Raw genomic sequence first — 14,974 nt, forward strand, 5'->3', positions numbered from 1 at the left:
CTTTTTTTTTCCAATGCAGTAATTGATTGTTTAATTCATTTTTTGTTATGATATTAGACCACAACAACAATAATACTATAATAATATTATGATTTAGTGGTCATTTTTAAGGTTTGGAAATGATGTCGTTCCTACGTGAACGGTAGACAATATATTTCCCAAGTGCGACAATTTTGGCGGGTGCCGATTTTTATTCTTAAAAAATATAATATTTTCCACATCAATTTATATTTTTAATTATCAAAATGCGAGAGTGTCATTAATGGGTGACTGCTCTCATCAAATGTAACATGTACTACCTATATAATTTATTGTAAACTCTTTTTATTATTAATATTAATTGTTTTGATACCTTATATAATATATTCTATTTCACATTTACTCATTGTGCCTAAGGTATAGATTGTAAATTTATTTAAAAAAAAAAAAAAAATTATCAAAATAGTTTAAAAATTAATATGCTATTTGTCTTAATATATAAAATGAAAAAATCTCGAAAATTCGATATTTTAACATATTATTTGAACACTTTATGAACTTGAACTATCAAAAGTATACGTATAATATGTGCAAACAAATTAATGTAAGCGTCTATTGAAGACGTTTATAAAACTTTTAAAAACAAATACATTCATTGATATACTTGAACTGTTAATGCAATCTACTTGCGACCTTTCTAAAAAAGTCTTAAAGTTTTAGAGATTATAAAATGTTCAAAATCAAAACGAAAACAAATGTAAACATTTTTCATGTATTTTACGTGTAACTTCTCTACCAAAAGACAATTTTCCGTATTAGGCAGTGCAAAATATAATTTTCTAGGTCAGTTATATAACTTTGAAAAAGATTAACAGTGCAGTGTGGAAGTTCTTGGTATAGAGGTGACTATCATTCACATAAAATAATTTTGGATATTAAGAAAAATAATCTTAGAACATCGTAATGAAATATTGTTGGATGTGTATTTATTTTTTTTTTTTAGATTCTGAACGAAGTGATGAATGTATTGATTTTACAATAATGTGTGTTTTTTGTTTGTTTGTTGTTGTGTCTGTGTACAGCATAACTAGTCGAAATAATTCTTCAATACTTTGGGGGTGGTTTCCGATGTTAAAGTGAATATCCTGTGTGCATTATAGAGGTCAAAAGTAAACATTTTCCAATAGTTTCAAAAAAATCGAGAAAAACAAAAAAAAAAAATGATAGAAAAACGGGAATTTTTACGCCAAACCAGTTTTCGACCAAATCGATGTTTTATATGGTTGTAATTCAAAAACTAATCACTGTAAATACTTGAAATTTTCACCAAATGTTTATGTTAGTGTAATCTATAATATATAATTTAATTATATTATAATATTTTTAATTTTTACGAAATAGCGTAACGATAACGATTTATCCTCAAACGATTTTAAACATTTGTTATTATTCAAGAAGTATAAGTCGTAGATACATAAAAATTTTACCAGTTATTTAGATTGACATTTTATTTACATGATTTAATTTTCAAAATATTTCGACTTTTTTGAGGTATTTATAGACAACTGAAAATTTTTTTTTGAAGTGTCGGTAAAATTTGTTTGGCCCAATCAAAATACTTGAAAATTTAATACAAAGTTTCTCATAAGTTATTCTTTTAGTGATTGAAAAATTATAAGAATACATAGGCACAATTTTTTTTTTTATTAGCATTTGAAGTTCAAATATTGACTTCATACGTAAAAATTTACGGCAATTTTCAAATTATCTTAGATAGGAATTCATAAAAGTTTTTCTTTTTAGATCTAAGATTTGAAAACTAAATACAAGGCCCTTAACGCATTGTAATTTAACAGTTGAAAAATATTAAAAATATATAGTCACAATTTTTTTTTATAAGCATTTGAATTTAGATTTTGACAACATACGTAAAAATCATGAAAATTCGTAAATTATTTTAAGCTAGAAATTCATAAAAAATGTTCTTTTTAAATCTAAGATTTGAAAAATTTTAATAATCTATAATATATCCTAGACAGATAAACCGTCTTGGTTCAGAATCGTTTTTAGTATACAATGATATCTATAATTGCATTCAAATTTAACCTACCCTAGTCAGAGGTCCACCCCACCCCCAATGTACATCAGAGCGATACCCACTTACCCGCTTTTGTTACATTTAATAATGAATTTATGGTCCTGCCTATGATTTTTTTTACACATGTTAATACGAACCAACTTCTTCAACAGAGTATGTACGTCGTCGTCTTCGACTTAAACTGTAGTTTTCGTTGGAGGAGAAAATATAAACCATCACCCAACCCTAGGAATTTAAATTCGATTCGATCGATTGGGGTTTTTGGAATACTTTCGGAATTGCAGTGGTGTTCACTCATCCAACAAACTTTTGTACACTTAGGGTGTATATATACAGCAAAAACTCGAAATCGGGTCGTTCAAAAAATCCATTCAGGGTTGAACTATTTAACTATGATACCTATACCTATAATGGTGGATGTTTTAATAAATCGGTTTTTTACGATATTTCGGCTATAAAAATTAAACAGTTTTCTTTTCTTTTTTCTTTTTATTTCAGGTGTAATTTTATTCTCAACTGCTCCAGAGAACATTTTTAAACGTAAAGTCGTTGCATTCCATTTGGCATTTGATGCAAGTATTTTTGGTAAAACGTGATGCACATTAATAGAGTAAAATTTGTTTTATCTCTCTAAACTATCGATACTCATAAAAATCAATAAAGCCGGTCATAAACGAAGAATATGTTAGTGTTAATATTTTTTTTATATATTATTATTATTAAAAATATTTAATGTATACATCTATGTGCGTTTATATATATTTCATAATCACAAAATTGAACGTTATTGATAATTTGGTTACTAAAATATATTTTTGGAAAATATGACCCAATTTACGACTAGTCATGCTGATAAATAACGCTGATAGTCATAATTATTGATATTAAAATGTCCAGAGAATAAATTAATAATTATAAAAATTATTTAATTCATAAAACACAAAAAAGTCTATACTCCTGGAACATAATATATCGTCGGTAACGGTTATTATCTTATTTAAAATAGGACATAAAATTTTTTTAAGATAATATCAGGTATTCACTCTATTCTTTAAATCGTTTTATTTTAAGCTATTCGGTTAGAGACCCAACTTAAGGTTTTGATTTGGTTGTAAACTACAGTTCAAAGATTTTTTGAATGTTCCAAGCCAAAAACAATATTATTTATTTCCAATTCACTTGTCAGTCAAAAGGTGTTCGAAATCGATTTTCTGGTAACATCTGAACGAACAGGATATATCCATGTAGGATCTATTCACAATTGTGTTGACGTATTTCCAAAAAAAAGTTATACTTTCTTAACGCACGTGACATCATCTCAAACGCCCGTTTTTATGTTAGGTGATCAGTCAGATGTATCTATATGCGTTTTCCACTGAAAAATTAGTCGCAATAAGTCTAAAAGTTTTTCCACGAATAATTTTTTTCTCGTCTTATTGCAAAATCCCCAGTTTGACATTTTACAGTATTTTTATGTAATAATTTTACAACTCCAGTGTAATAATATCAAAAGAAATTTGTTGTGTCCCTCCACTATATCTGTATTAAGATAAACCGCGAAAAAAACTCGCAAACTTTATTCTTTTCGCCTAGAGGACAATTTAATATAATTGAAATTTGTTTGAGCATTGTTGTACGCTTAACGTGCAAACACTCTGTTTATCATAATTCCGTTAGTATATTTTTTCCTTCCGAGTCTTATCAATGAAGATACAAATATATCATATGAAATGCAAAAAATGCGTTGTAATAGCTGATAAAGAGTACTGCGTGAAAGATTTGACTTAATGTGAATTAAATTTAGAAACGTTATCTAACAAACAGCAATGTTCAGTTAATTCCATATAAATTAGACACCGTCTATAGCGATTCATAAAAATAATATTGTAGTACAATCTAACATAATATTATTGTTATTTAAAAAACCTGACAGCAAACATTTATAGAAGATAAAAAATAGCAGTATAATATTAATTATTAAAGCTCTATAGATATACTAGATTTATTAAAAGTTTCTCAATTTTTACCACTTTATAGTTACAGATTAGGTTAGTCATACGTCATTCATAACCATGATTTCAAAAATGATCAATAAATTTCCAATTTTACCCGTTTATGTCTTGAGTTGAGATTGATTTAATGACTTCGTAAACTATTGGACTATTCTCATAAAAACTAAACGATTTTTCAGAAATACCACAATAAATATAGATAAAATATATTATATTTTTATTACAGTACAGACTGAAAAAATTCACTTAATTCACGCTTACTGAGTTCTCGATGATAATATTATGTTGTTTTGTAGATTTTTCTATAGTTTTCGAAATCATCGTTAAATGTTTTATCTTGAATAATCTCGTGGAATTTTTAAAATAAAAATAAAAAATTCGTTCTGTTATATGTAACAATACTAAATAATATTTAATCTATCGTTAAATGTTTAACATTTTTTATTTAATTTACATTAAACAAAATCGATCATATGTTTTTAATATGACACTCCTATTCTGAATTCTGGTTTAATAATATTAATTGATTTTATTATTTACTTAAACATGCAATGTTCCTTTCAACGTCACCTGACTTTTTAAATGGTTGATTAAAAATACATACATTTACGGTGCAAATAACTGTTATATTTTATTGTATGGCACCGGCCCTATAATCATAAAATATAAATGTTGATAATTTATTTTTTTCTCCCAACCACAGCTCCCATTTTTTTCTTTAATAATCTGAACCTATGCTTACTGTCACCTGTATATAACTTTATAACTTTTCTCTTGTGTGCAAATTTTTCTTACAATTATTTTGTTTGTTTGATAAAAGTTAATACTTATGGGTGTCCCAATTTTTGAATGTGAATAATATTAATTAGTTAATTAGTACTGATAGGAAACATTTGTGATAGGTACTAAGGTATATTAATAATTATTATATATAGTTTCACATATTACGACGTTCTACGAATTTTAAGTGAAGTATAATATTATCATACAATAAGCACCACATAATAATAACGCACAGTTAACAATTATAGTTAGGTTTAAAATAGATGAATTATTTGTTACCAAACATGTCGACCGTACAGCGAGAGTGAACTTTAAGTTTACAATTTATGTAACTTATACATCACGAGGGTCTTATATACAATATCGTATGTTGACTATTCAATTTAATTGCATACATTAATTAGCTATAACCATATTTTTAGTTTTGAAAAAAAAAATGCATATATACACGAGTCATCTCAGTGGGGCCCAGTATTCATATGTATATAACATGACATTAAATAAAATAAATAAATAAATAAAATTGTTATATTATGTTTTATCATAGTTACTTATTGTACATCTGTTAAAATACCTAACATAATATATCATGCTGAATTTCATAAGCAGAAACAGAAAAACTATTAAAACATATTAATAGAAAAAATGTTGAATGCGCAGGTATTATGTAAGTTTAGATGAGTGCAGGAGTTAAAAGACTCGTAAATAAATTTCAAATATTTATATAAAAAATATAAATATATTAATTCAATATTCTATACTGCCTATTTGCTGAAATATATATTATGTATTAAACAATTTTTTTTTTTTAATCAAGAAAATAACCCTCATTAGAAAAATGTTAAAAACATTTTAAAATCACTAATTTCAAAAATGTTACGCAGATTCAACAATTGTATGATTGAACAAATAAAAAGCGGATAGGTATTTTGATAGTTTGAAAAATGACTTCTTTAAATGTTTAAATTGCAAAAATTTATATAATATGTAATTTAATTCCAAAGTCGAGGTGTTAGGGTTTTACCATGGCATAATAATATCAATTATTGAATGGCTTTCACATCCTAATGCATTCTATACGCCGGTGCCAGGTGGTGCGATATAACTATATACGGTCTAGCTACATTCTACAGGGTAACGCATTGAATAATGTTATATCGTATCAGTGCTTTTCTATTGACAGTGTGGGAAAATCTATAAATACTCCGTTTATGATGGCCAAACGTACAAAAAGAAAATAATATGATATAATAGCATTGTCTTTAAATTGTATTTTCGGTAGCTACGAGCGCTCCAACGCTGTCATCGTTACTTTTTATTTTCATTGCTGACAATGTGGAGTTAATATTTCTAAGAATTTCCGAATATTATTGATTTCACATCAAATCTAGTTACAATTTTGACAATGCGATGATCAAGCTTTGTACGTTCATGTGGATTTGAACACATAAATTTATCTTTCCGTGTCTGGAATTGAAAAAGACTCGGAAATACATGTCTCATATTATTACGACGGCTACAGCGACGACTCGTTTGTTTGGAAAAAATTTCGGATACGAAATGATAAATACCAGTTCTTGGTTTTATTTATTTATTCTTAACTGCACTATCACTGCTGCAGGACTTAAGATGAAAATAAATAAGGTGTATGAAATAAATATATATAAAGTGAAACGTAGGTAAAGCACATAGGATGTTGTGAAATTTATACGTTTTACCCACGAAATGTTTTTGATGCATATTATGATCCATATACCGCTTGTCCGGTATAACAGTATAGGTATAAATAGCCTTCTAAATGTAATATTGTAAAGTACTGTTTACACAGAAAATTTAATGTTTTTTCTTCTCTCATTCCCACAAACACTTAGATATATTATTGTCAAGAGAGCAGCACTTTTGGCCTGCACATATCAAGGAGAAAAATATCATAGGCTAAGATGTGACGATATTTTGATGACTAGTCAGTTATCGGTGTGCCACAGATAAACATAACAATATATCTACATTTTGAACGTATCTGTAAGAAGACAGTGATCATAACTACCTGATCAAATTAACTGTTCATTTTTCAACAGCAGTGGAAGATGACATCACAACATTAAACTCATACACGAGCAGATAAAAATGCATAACGATCACTTCAGAAAGCAAGAAACTAAAAAAATATAAAAAATGAAGTTGCAGGTATAGCGAAACTGTAAGATTTAGACCACATAGATTTTGATTGATCGACTAAAATTTAGTCAATATTTTTATCCTAGAAAATTCTATTATTTAGTTTTCAACGGATATTTCAATGAACTACCTAACTTATGATCGAACGATTGGTGTTTTATATTTAAAATTTCGTTTATAAAAAAAAATTTGTTTGAATCATGAAAATACGAAGCAAAGACACTCTCGTATTTGGTGTGTGAGTGTCATACACAGGTGGTACGTAATCGAAAAAAATCACAAATTTTTTCTTTTAATGGGTTAAGTTAATATTATTCACTAAATTAAATTTAAAATTTTAGCGTTAACCATATTATCTGTCATCTTATAATGGTTTTTTTTACATTTAGTTATGAATGTTAATACATTTTAAAAGAGCTAATTTTTTCACTGAGTTACCATTTGGAGATATTTATCATTAGTTAGTTGTCGTGAAAATTAGTTTTAGTTCTTATCTTATGTTTCTAAGCAGTCAGCAAAATATTGTCTCACTCACCATACTATAATATTTTTTGATTATATTTCGTAATCATTATTCATAAAATTATTACCTATGTCAACAGCGTTTTTCCACTGTAAGGTACGATTTATACAGAATATAATATTTATTTTTCATCAATAAATTCCTGATTCCAAACGATGAAGAGGATTATTATCTACTTTGAAAACAACATCTGTGTTGCAAGTACCTACTGTATTTACATTTTTTATTATTTGAATAACTGTTTATTTTTTTTATGACAGTTTAGCGTCCGAGAAATTGAGCTCCCATGAAATATGATAAGACACGTTAATTGAGTAATGTACTAATGCGTAAGCGTTTACGTTTTTCATGATCTCATAAAATAACGTCGTCTGTTCATACACCTCGTACTCGAAACCGCTATCTCAGACGACGATCGACCTTGTAACAATTTAACACTGTCTATCTACAAAAAATATTAAAATTAAAAGTTGCCAAAATATGCGTGACTAGGTTTATTTTCCTGCGAATTTGGCCAGCAGTGGCGATCGTCGCGCATCACTCGTTCTCCTGATGAAGCGGTGGCGGAGTAAAGGAAATATAAAATCGTTTTACCTTTTTCAATTTTTCTTTCCTCGCTGCTTCCACTTTGTTTTTTTCTCGTCCTCCGTTGAAAAGTCACCAATCTAGATAAGTAAAGAAACGTTCTCAGGTCCAGGTAATTTATTTACGTTACGGGTTGTTCGTCTATTGTCAAAAAAAAACCTTTATTTTTTCGATTCATTAGTGCCGTTGGCGCCGTGCCAAAAGATTTTTCTGAATATTTTAAAACGGTACCCGGTTCCGGAGGCCTTTCCTTTCTTTCAGTAAGTTGTACACGATCCTTCTCGTTCTGTCGGACCGCTTCGTATTATTCTTTTTATTTACTCACGCAAGTGTCTGCAACCTATACGCACGCCTAGATAGATAAATCTGTACGGCCCGTAGTGACATCAAACAAATTACTATTGAAAAATACAACAGAATAATAATGATAAAAAATAACATTGTTCGACTGCACGAATAAGGTGGCCCGACGTAAAATAATATCATTATATTATTATATTTTATTATGTATACCTACCTACCAATCTTGATAAAATAAACCTCGTGCATCATATCATAATAATATTATAGGTAACGTTAAACTTAAATTCAGGACACATATTACGTTTTTGTTGTGTGCTGCTGCTACTGCTGATTCAACAGGGGCATAATTTAAAGGTGAATGGAACTTTGCGTTTTGCTTGAGAGGTAAAAAGGAATTCAACGTGTATAGATACTATGATTTTTTCCGTTAAAATGGCTGAACACCTTGCAAATATTGGAGATATTACACATCACCGCCAATAAAAAACAATAAAATAAAAAAACGAAAATATTAATAATGATAATGCTACACACGGTCGACGACGACTTATTGAAAAATATCCAAGTGACAAAACAGTAGAACAAATTTCTATATCAAACCGATAGCCTAAGTACCATGCGCACTACTTTTCTCGCACATTCGAAACAAATAAACGTTATTGAATTATATTTTATAATTATTATAACATTCAAGATATTAGCATGTGACGTTAAATTATTTTAAACGTATTCAATATTGTAAGAAATCTAATATGTATACCTACGTAACACGATTATGATTATGCTTTTTTGAAAAAATTACACCGAAGATCGAGACATTCAGTGGTTGCGGTGATAAATATTTTTGATTTTTGTTAAGTTATAAATGTTTGATAGACATCGTTTAAATTATTTATGATTATTGAAAAAATTAATATTTACATTGATATTATTAAAAATAATTTACTTGTACATGTTGATGTGCTATTGACTTTAACGAATATTGTTGTGAGTTAAATGCATGCGGTACCTATCGAATCATTTTTGTGGGTGATTTCGTGCATTAATTGAAAGCGAACTCACACCCACTATAATATACACCCTAACGGAAAGTAAGATACACTGTTTATATATATATATATATATATATATTTATTTATATATTTATCTTGAATCGAAAACATTGTGAAGTTTTGTAAAAGTTATTTCGACCACAACCCACGTAACCTAAACGTTTGTAGAAATGAAGACATCAGTCATTCGGTCATCATCGCAACATCGTTTTAACAATCATTAATTACACATACAGTTAGGAACGTTTAGAAAGTACCTATAACGTAATGGGTTCTACGACGAGTTGGTTTTGGAAAATATTTTAGAAGAAATTGCAAAAAGATATAATTTAAAAAAAAAAACCTTGATTTGTTCTGAACTCAGGATTTTCAGATTGAAATTTTCAAATATATAATAATATAATTTCGTCTCTGGGAGCCTATTTCCACTACTTACTTAATACTTATAATATCCTTTTATTTTCTGTGAAGCGACCCTGGAACGATTTACTTTGATGGTTTCATGAATGCATTGAACAACAATAACACTATAGATATAAATGTTGTTAAATTTGTTAAATTACCTACAGTTAAATTAATTACGGGCGATGCGGTCTAACTTTCATCGGAACGCATATTTTATTTACTTACATAGAATATTATCGTTTAGTTGCAGAAAATAATATTGTTTTAAGTGCACCTAAACGCATATGAATGAGATGATTTGTAGAAATTCAAACCCTTAAACACAATAATTATTGTTACGTTGATTAATAAAATATGAACATTATGAATAAAATCGTCGAACGATAATATTTACCCGAATAACAATGATAAAGGACGTGTTCAGACCACAAGCTTTCGATGAAAATGCTTCGTTATACTTCTAATATAACACAAGACTGTCTGATTGAATATTTTAATATAATTACCAATTTTTAAATAAATTAATCCGAGCGTATGGCTCAGTTTCTCGCATCGCACAAACGATATACGTGGAAAAAGCATAGCGCCGTGTTGACACTGCGACGCATGTATCGTTTAAACGCACACGCCAAACAAATCCTGTAATTTACTTCAAACCAAGTTTTTATTAGACATACTACCTATAAACTTTTCGTATAGAACTCTATAACTTAATTACGCGTCGGTGTATTATGAAATATAAATCATACGCGCATGCGAAATAAAAACCATTACCCAAGTAAAACCATATTTTTCTCGCTGCAACGGATTATATTTTACATGCCTGTCGTCATAACCATTGTTTTCGTTACAAACGTAAGTACAACACGGAAAATCTTACGTTCACATCAACACGTTTAGATCTGTATTTTCTAAAATTAGAGAGAATTTACCTCCAATAAAGTTTTAAGCAAGAATATTACTATCTAAGGCATCTCGGAAGATTTTATTGATAGTATTATTCTTAAGTGAGTCATGACAATACATTTTTAAAATTTTTTTTTTTTGTACATTTTAAAGCGAACATAACTTACTTAAAAATAATAATATCAATAAAATATTCCAAGACGCCATTGATAATATTTTTGTTTCCTTAACATTTTATAAAAGGTGAATTCACTCTAATTTTAGAAATTACAGAGCAAAACGTATTGATGTGAATGTAAAACTTACTACGTACGTTTAAAAGACGGAGACAGCAAATGGCCGTGTGTCGTTCTCTCAAACTTTCTCACGAATTAACGTTAAAATAACATTACTTATAATAATAATGTATGCTACAAAGCAATTTGACAAGTGATGTATAATTTCAGAAATTTAATAACCGAGAAATTTCTAAGGAGAATTTTCGGACAATTCTGAAATTTAAAAATTACATTTTATTTATTAATAAAACTGGTTGTTTTATTTAAGGCGTGTAAAAATCAGAAATACCTAGCCATTAAGTTTTGAAGTGTATATTAATTCATGACATAAAACGCTGTTCAGAAATTGTAATAATTGTAATATATATTTTTTTAAATAATTTTAGTAATAAGTACAGAGGTAGCGACAATATTAATAATTGTCTGTGTGGTAGTAAATCATTCGCAGTGTTGCTATTTTATCACAACAAAATAATTCATCAACAACAGTCATAACCAGTGCCAGCCCAAGATACGGGTGAACCGGGTGGTTACCTGGGGCGCTACTTTTTTAGGGGCGCTTTTAATATACGAATGTTTTATACATTTTAGCGTAATATTTATTCAAATTGACAATAATATAGCTAAATGACTAAATTAACTATGACAGAATATTCTGTAATATATATATATATTTTTTTTTCATAGATTTTACTCCACTTTCCAGTTTTTATTATTATATTACAAATAATTACAAAATAATATACAATGATATAATATAATCATTAACTCGGGAAAACCAAAAAAGTATGTATTACAGGCTACAGCCGATACGTCTATAAATTGTATCCAAATAAGTTTTCCAATCTTTTACCTATCCATAAATATAAAATTTTTAAACAAAATATGTAGGTAAGTATAAAAAATGTTAAATGTATTATGGAGCATTTGATTAAGGGTGCCTTTCAAAAAATTGTACGCGGCGTCAAAATACCTTGGTCCGGCTCTGACCATAACCCTAGATATAGTATATTATGTACAATAAAATCATTAGTATATAATATAAAATACGACATTTGTCATTAATGGTTTCATACACTTAATTATCTTTTTATTTTCAAACATAGTTTTTTACCCAATTATATAAGTTATAGGTGTTTGAATTTTCTCGAAAAATATATGAAATTTCAGTCATGTTGTAAGACGTACCTACTTAAAATAAGCTAAAAATTTACCCAAACTTTACTCTCCTGTATGAGAAACTCGAAAGATTAAAACAACTTTGCTCGTACTTACTAGAGACTGTTGTTGGTTACATCATGACGTATCTATATAATAATATTATAATTATTTTGTTACTTCCATTTTCGTAGTGATTCTTAGTGATTACTTCCACCTTTCAATGATGATGATCGAACGATAATGCGTAGGTAACTTTCATTGTGCCATCATGTGTTTTACTTTCTGAGTTTTTTTTTTATTATTCTTAATTTTCAAGTGCGAAAAATAAAAATACACAAGACCTAAATCAAACTGATAGTGTCATCACTGTGTGACTTCATTCCTAAAATTATATTACTCGTATTATATTGTTTTCTTAACCCACATATTTTACTTATTATTTCTAATAAATATTGTATAATATATTCTTCTAAAAAAAAAAATTTATAAATCAAGTTTTATGATAGTATTATGCTGATATAATGGGATTGAGAAGATTAGTACACTAAACAACGTGATCCACGACCCATCTGGAAGACGTTTAATTGTTACAATGTGTAAGCCAACATTTCGTTAATCTATCTAATTTCTTAGATGTATATAATTTCAAAGAGATTCAGAGAGTGTAAAATAGAATAACTGATGTATCGTAACGAAGATATAACATGCAACATATATTCACACATATTCTATATGAGTAGGGTTCAGAAAGTTATAGGAGTAGCATATTGTTCTGTATGCAGTTGAATTATATCAAACCAAGTTAGAAATCCGAGCTGTACAATGTTGAGTTTAAAAATTGAAAATTTTGATAATTTTAGAGAAAAAGTGCATATTTCATCAATTTTTATTGATTTTCGCATATTTAATATTTTCTACAAAAATTAATTTTTTTTCATTCTTAACCAATTTATTTTAAATAATGTTGCATTTTTTCAGTTCAATGAAATCTCAAACACCAACCGGTGACACGCTAAATTTTTAATTTTTTTTATGTATAAGAATTTTAAATTATACAATTTTTTTAAATATATATTTTTATAATTTTTTTTATGTATATTAATAAATAAGTGATACACTTTAAATAAATAAATAATTTTTTTTTGTATATTTCACATTTTTTATGCATATTGCATGCATATTTTGCCTTTTTCGCCCCTATAACTTCCAAACACTATAATGAGTATAAAATCAGTAATAGAGCTCATCGAATATTTTTGCGCATTAATTATAAACGGAATAATAATAATATAGGTACAGCTTTAATTGAAAAGGCAATTTTTGAATTCGCTTCTGTGCATTCAATTTGTCCGTTGATACCGTAATTTATTATTTATAAGCCGACAATATAACGTAGAGAGCATTAATTCAGCTTTGTATCTGTTATAATACTAATGTTTTTTCATATATATTTAGAGCCGCTTATATCACATGAAAACTTTCAATTTTAATTTAATTTATATCAATAGCAATTCGAAAATAGTTTTAGCGGGATAATGTAAGTGAAACAAAGCATTTGTTAGAGCGACAACATTCGACCCATTACAGTTATCAAACTTATAATATATAAGTTATAAACAACTATATAACATGTCCCTGGTTTAAACGTACCTAGTTGTTTTCTGGTGCGAATTGGTGTCAATTCTTCACTATCGGTTCTTAATCAACTAGAATTTATTTTATCAACAATCTGTTATTCAATAATTGTACATTCGCTGAGTTTTAATTCGATTATATTAAATATAACAGTGACATTATTATATTATAGTAGTTCCGACGGCAAGCAGCACTTTTTCTGTAGTAGATACAACCATAAAGTATAAATAAGTGTTCCAACAACGACGGTAGATCATACGAACTTTAACTATTTAAGCATCTAAATATTTGTTGTATTGGTAGGTTATGACAAAAGATGTTTCTTTTTTTTTAATATTGCATTTTAAATTTAACTTATACACGATCACAATGATCACATCAAATGATTATAGAAGAAACAATAATTAACTTATATTGTTGTTATATTTTACATCATTGATGTCTTTAAGGATACAAATAAGGTTAATAATGAATCAAACTCTGTTCAATCTTACTATCCAAAGTCAACCAAAATGACTCTTATCAGGGCCATGTTTGACTTTAGTGTTCCTTAATATAGAGTGGACTCACACCGGAGAATGAACAACTAATATCGGAAATTGAGAAAGTAAAAATATGAAGTTCTGTGCCTACAGAAGACAAATAGAGGGGTATCACATAAAATACCGAACATAAAAGGCATGACACTCATCATCGAACAATTTCTTGTTTTTAAAACGAATATGCGTCGTATGTTGTAACTTTTTTCAATAGTTTTTGCTTCGTCATCATATTTTATCAAAAGACCTATATCTAATTTTGCATCTACCCGGAAAATAGATAACAGATACATAAAAACACATCATTATAAAATAAAATGTCCTGCACTTGCAAAAACTAAAACAAAAAATTCATATAATTTTTCGATGCTCAGCGGACGGGTTTCCGTAGAAAATAAATATTTCTTTTTTAACATTTTTCATTTTATACAATATAAGTTTCTCTATTCATAACCATAAATATGTGTAACAAATAAACTAACAAATATTTTAAATAAAAACAAAAACCACTCGTTTCATTCTGTTCACTCAATATTT

The 14,974-nt window shown here is 28.0% G+C and overlaps 1 protein-coding gene across 9 annotated transcripts in view; it reads right to left on the reverse strand.

The window, feature by feature from the left end:
* The window catches only part of LOC107165232 (limbic system-associated membrane protein-like), a 475,565-nt gene that overhangs the window by 443,913 nt on the left and 16,678 nt on the right, over positions 1-14,974 (reverse strand). For 2 of the 9 annotated variants that reach the window (XM_089227112.1, XM_089227116.1), the window contains exon 2: positions 8,168-8,238. The exons of the other annotated variants lie outside the window; for them this stretch is intronic. The gene's annotated coding sequence lies outside the window, so the exon portion shown is untranslated. The remainder of the gene's footprint in view (positions 1-8,167; positions 8,239-14,974) is intronic. 9 annotated transcript variants of the gene reach the window in all.

The sequence above is a fragment of the Diuraphis noxia genome, unplaced genomic scaffold (genome assembly GCF_037042655.1).
Source record: "Diuraphis noxia isolate RWA-SAM2 unplaced genomic scaffold, SU_Dnox_SAM2 contig0004, whole genome shotgun sequence".
NCBI classification, from domain to species: Eukaryota; Metazoa; Arthropoda; class Insecta; order Hemiptera; family Aphididae; genus Diuraphis; species Diuraphis noxia.